The sequence below is a fragment of the Capricornis sumatraensis genome, chromosome 23 (assembly GCF_032405125.1).
Source record: "Capricornis sumatraensis isolate serow.1 chromosome 23, serow.2, whole genome shotgun sequence".
Classification (NCBI taxonomy): Eukaryota; Metazoa; Chordata; class Mammalia; order Artiodactyla; family Bovidae; genus Capricornis; species Capricornis sumatraensis.
Window position 1 is genome coordinate 26,483,653 of NC_091091.1, and position 5,956 is coordinate 26,489,608.

The window sequence follows — 5,956 nt, forward strand, 5'->3', positions numbered from 1 at the left end:
GCAGGTAACATTTTAAGAGGAAAAGTTGGAGAAAAATTTGTAGTTAGCTCTCTTTGAAATAATTTGTTCATTTTCAGAAAGATCAGAGAAGGTATGAATAAAGATTATAATGCCCAGCTGAAGAAATCAGCCATTTATTTATTTTTTCATTCATGTAATATATACATATTATGTGACTGTATACATCTTGTTTTTCATTTTCTGTCTTTTATGATGCTTTTCATCTTAGGAACTTGGCTGACTGGGAAAAGAGAGGCTCTGCCAAGGCTAGCTAATTCCTAGAGATAGCAAATTAGTCCCTTTTGAACATACCTTTCATGTGCAAACCAATGACCCAAAGTTCATATCTCTCAATCACCTTCTTTATTGAATGTTTACATGTGAAGCCAATATTCCTCTGACCTGACCTGATCAGCCCAGGCCTAGGTGCCAGACAGCTCAAGACAGCCCCTACTGAAATTGCAGCCTGATGAAATTATTCAGACTAACCAATTCCCATGCTGTTTACCTTGCTTTACCCATTTCTTGCCTTAAAAACCATAATCATTTCCCCCCATACTTTTCTCTAATCCCTTCTGCCTCCTGACCAACCTTGGTGCTACCCTGTGTGGCCCTGCATGACATGGCACGTTCAGTTCTCTTAAGAGCTGTAACAAATCATATTTTCAATGGCAATTAGAATACAGAGTTTTCCTCCTCCCACACTGTGGAGCTTATAGTAGTTAAAATGATATGCACTTATCCATATACACAGGTTTCCTTTGGAAAGTTTGTGATAACAGTTGCATAATAAAAAATACACAATGTATAAATATCCCTTGTTTCAAAGAAAGCAAAAGACCTTTCAGCTCCTATCAGTAATATAACACAATCTTCTCACTCTTAGCAAAAAAAATTTTATAAGAAAACTTGGAAATCATTAAAAATCAATGATCCAGAATTAAAATGGCTTATATTTTTAAAAATCTTTCCTCATTAAAAATATCTTTACAAAAAGCAGTAATCCTGATGGTATGAATTAATAACTGTATTTTGGAGTTTCATTGCTGTTCTTGTTTTACTCGTGGTTCACCAGTTTCCTGGGCCTGTTTTGGGTACAATGCTATTTATGTAGCTGCTGGATTATTATCTGTCTTCAAAAGTGACAGCAAAACTCTAGGGCTTCAGGGAGCAGTGAGAAGATTATTTGTATATAGAAAATGTAATTTTTTTCTAGGAAAACAGATTCCAGACAGTATGAAAATCAGGGTCAAGAAGTAACAAGGACAAAATGATAGAAAAGTACAAGATAGGGGGTATCAAACACAATTTATTTAAAGTAAAACTGTGAGAAACAAGCCAGTATCAGATTACTTCATTCAAATCACTTCTTCAGTTCTCAAGGAACAAGGAGGATATTTAATAACATATATGCTCAGAAAGGCCACATGACACCCAGGAAATTGGGACCTATGTGGATAAGGGCTGGAATTCCAATTTAGTGCCACAGATCCATAAGCAAGTTATTGTCTTTCCTTTTCTCATGCCTAAAATGGAGACTGTAATACCTACCATAGTGGGTGAAAGTGAAAAGTGAAGTCTCTCAGTCGTGTCTGACTCTTTGCGACCCCATGGACTGTAGCCTACCAGGCTCCTCCCTCCATGGGATTCTCCAGGCAAGAGTACTGGAGCGGGTTGCCATTTCCTTCTCCAGGGGATCTTCCCAACCCAGGGATTGAACCCTGGTCTCCCGCATTCCAGGCAGACGCTTTAACCTCTGAGCCACCTGTTATTAGAATTAAGTGAATGTGAAAGAACTTAGGTAATAGTTGGAACATGAGAAATGCCCCTTTTCTAAACGGGACATGTAGCCTAATAAGTTTGGGACCTGTCACTGCACTACAACAGATTTCTAGTTTCATAAAACTATGGTATTGTGTTTGAGTCAATTAAATGAATAAAAGTCTGGCTGTGGTTTTCAGGAGGGTCTGCATTTTAAGATCTTAGTTGTAAAGTTCAGCTTAGAAATGAATAATGCATATGAAGGAAGCTGCTGTATAACTCTTTCTAGAAGGCAAAACTGTGTATTGTATTTAAGCATGCTTTGAATATTGAAGAGTTTTTGGTTAAGATCTGGGAAGACAATCCCAAGATAAAATATAAGAAAAGCAACTGAAATGGTCTTAAGTTTCTATTGAATTTGGGGTTCTGAACTATATGAAGGATGCTTTTCTCTTTCTTTGGTTCTGCTATAATCACCTGTGTAATGGTCTTGTCATCAATTCAGACCCTGCTATGCTTAGAATCTCTTTCTCTCTGAGAAATCATCACTCTGATATATGCATAAAATGTTTTGGAGGATAATTTTGTTAGCCCATTTGACTTTGTCTAAGATGGGTCTCTTGAAACTTTGTCTAGCACAAGATTCATCTTAGCTGCTGGAAACCATGGTGCTTCATCACAATTCTGACTTGCATTTTCTTTGAAGGTAGACTAAAATTTCCAAATGTGGAATCATCCAAATAAGACCCTGAGACTAAAAATCAAACTCAATGCTGTGTGTGTATGTGTCTGTCTGTCTGTGCCTATTTCAGATTACTTTCAACTGCTTCCCAGGTAGCTCAAAGAATTCACATGTTAATGCAGGAGACATAGGAGATATGAGTTCAATCCCTCTGTTGGGAAGATCCCCTGGAGGAGGCAATGACAACCCACTCCAGTATTCTCTCCTGGATAATCCCATGGAAAGAGAAGCCTGGCAGGCTACAGTCCATGGGGTCACAAAGAGTCGACATGACTGAGCAACTGAGCATGCAAGCATGTACATCCTGAAAAAAACCTCAACAGTTTTGTGTTGTAGAGGTGTGTAATCTTTTGCAACACAAATTTCTACCAAGAAAGTTCTTCACTAAAGTTCGTTTTCATGATGAGAGAGCCACGTGCTGAATGGAGTAAAGAAAACGACAGGATGGTGGGAATCAGTCAAAGCTTAGAAATAAAACACGTTCAGCCCCTCACTTTCACTTTCAACATGTGAGAGCAAAATCTCTCTGGATTTCTGAGTTTGTTTTAGATTACATTTCTTCCAGCTAGGGAAAGATGTCAAATAGCAAATGTGTTAGTTAAAATATCAAGTAACTGGTTTCAATGGTCTGATTCAATGTTATGCTTCTGACCTGTTTCATATAAAATTCTAGTTCTTGCATTAATGGCTACAGAATATATATTCTGCCAACTTGCAAATTCTAGCTCTAATGTAAAGACTTCTTTTTTTCCTCAGAAAGAAGGATGAGGACAAAGGAGCTGTCACTGAGAACCAACTAAGCCCCCAGGTACCCTGATGTTTAAAAGATGAACCTAACATCTTGCTTAATGCATTCTCAAGAAAGTGTCTGATTTATGGAGCTTAATGTGCACTTAAGATACATCTGATTTGCAAAGCTTTCTTGCTTAAAAAGGAGTCTTTTCTTGGTCCATGATGGTAGGTTTATAAAACTCAGATTACCCACTAAGTGCAGGCTTTCTAAGGAAAATGTGTACTCTATGGCACTTAAGAGCCCAGTATCACACAAAACTCATCTCGTGGCCTGTCCCTCATTAGCTGTGTGGTCTTGGACAGGTTCTTACATCCTCCAAGCCTCAGTTTCTGTTTTGTAATATGAGGATAATGATGATAACTACCTAATAGGAAAAATGTGAGGATTCAATGAAATATTGTTGCTGAAAACCTTTGCAGAGGTTCTAAACCATATTGTGGGTTCAATAAATGATAGCGGTGTTTTAGCTGTTATTAATCCAATGATGTTTTATATGCACACAGAGAGCAACCACAGGAAGGGAAGCAACCATTCAAGGAAGGAGAAGACGACCTTCCCACCTCAATTTTCTCTGCCTCAGATTATCCCCAGCTTTTCAGTCTTTCTGCCTCTTTCTTTCCTATCCTTTTCTCTCTTATCTCTTAACTCTTTCATTATAATTCTCTTCTTCTTCATCCTTAATTATTTTTATTTATAATAGCTGCAATCTGCTGAGGATCAAATGCTTTACCTGTTATGTATATCCCTTAGAAACAATACAAATGTGGATATTAATTTTCAAATGAGGAAGTTAAACTTTCCCGTAGCCTAGTCACTGGCATGCTACAGCCAGAATGTGAACACCAGTTGATTTAACTCAAAAGCTAATTCTATTTTTACTATTGGACATATTTTGGCTAGTTATTTCTGCATAACAAAGTACCCCCAAACAAAATTGCTTTAAAAAGCTCCCATTTAATTGGCTCATGATTCTGCAGTTTAATGCTTCAAGCATGGCTCAGTGAGCTGGTTCTTTTGGTCTGGGCTGGACTCATTCAGTCCGCTGCTGTAGGCTGTGTGTTGACAAGGCAGCTCTGCTTAGAAGGCCATTCTCGTGTCTCTTCAGGTTGGCTTGTTACAGGATGCTTTGAAATAGGCTTAACTGGAACTGCTAATGTCTCCTCCATACCTTCTCTCACATACCCACAGAAGAACACTGACATGTTTGTGTTACCATGGCTGGGTTCTGGTAGAGTACAGATTTTAGACCATAATACCTGTTGATATCTAGGCTCATCACTGGCTCCCTATATTATTGTCGGCCTCATTCTATTAAAGTAAGTCACAAAACCCACATTCAAGGGTTGAGGAAATAGTCTCCAACCTCTGATGAAAGGAACCATGAAGTTCATATTGCAGAGGAGATGAGTATAGGGAAGGATGAAAAGTTGAGGATGTTTTTGCAATCAGTTTCCACACCAGATATTCTGGTAGCTTGGCTTCTTCCCTGCACTTTGAGTGCCTAGTTTATTTTCATTTCCCTGAGATTCTGAAAAGCATGATGGAGTATCAAAGTGCTTAGTCACCCACTAATAAAAACATCTTGCCTTTCTTAAGGCAAAGGATGCCAACTGGTTCTCAGGAGAGCAGAAAACTAATGGCAGAATCTCTGCTTAAGATGAGTACAATTGAGTATCTATAATAGTTGCATTGCAAAAAACCCTAAACAGTAAAAAAACAAACAAACAAAAAAAAAAACCCTTCAGGATTATTTCCTTGCCATCTATCTTTATTTTGCTAACTGACTCTGTTGACATCCCCAGGAAAGCCATGCATGAGGTAGCAATGGAAAAAAAAAAACCACAAAGTAATTTACAAACACACATTTCTATTTTTTTATGGCCTAAAGAGGAATACAGTTTGGGTTGCATAGCCCTGTGGCAACAGAGTGCAAAGCCATAGCAGGTACCCACTTCCAAATTTATCTTTGCCTAGAGCCCCATCTAATTTACTTTTAAGTATATTTCACCAGGATGCCCAAAGTCAAAATGTTATTTACAGCATGAGGCTAGCAACAGAACACACTGCATCAATTTCTGCAGAAGAAGGGAGCCCAGAAATCTATTCTTATGAAGGCAGGAAAACACAGTCCCCTTATTTCCTTATTTACAGCCACCTTCCTCCGAGAAAAGGGCTTAAGGTAGCTTACACAATTGGTTGCAAGTTAAGCCACGTGTGTTTGGAAATGAGAAATCAATTCTTTTGTAACAGTTCTGCTTTGATAGAGCAGCATCTGTATGTTTAGGAAGAAGAAGGGGAAAGATTCAGCATGTATTGATCCCAAAGTCATTATCACCCGTGTTCCGTGATAACAAACCAGCTTTCTGTTTCTACTCAACATTTGTTTGAATCAACCAGAGTACACAGATAAAAAGCCTAGTAGTTCCATCTGTGGAGAATCTTAGCCTAGACCATTGAATCTGGATCTTCCAAGTACTCATTTGTTTCTCTAAATTACACTAGGATCCACATACAGACGCAATTAACCAAGGAAATTCTCTTCATCATTGCCAAGTGGATAGCGTTATATGACAAAGGAATTTCAATCTTGTCAGAGGCAAGGCTCTGAAGTTGCAAAAAGCTGACTCTGAATACCAGTTTTTAAATTCTTCATTTTCAGT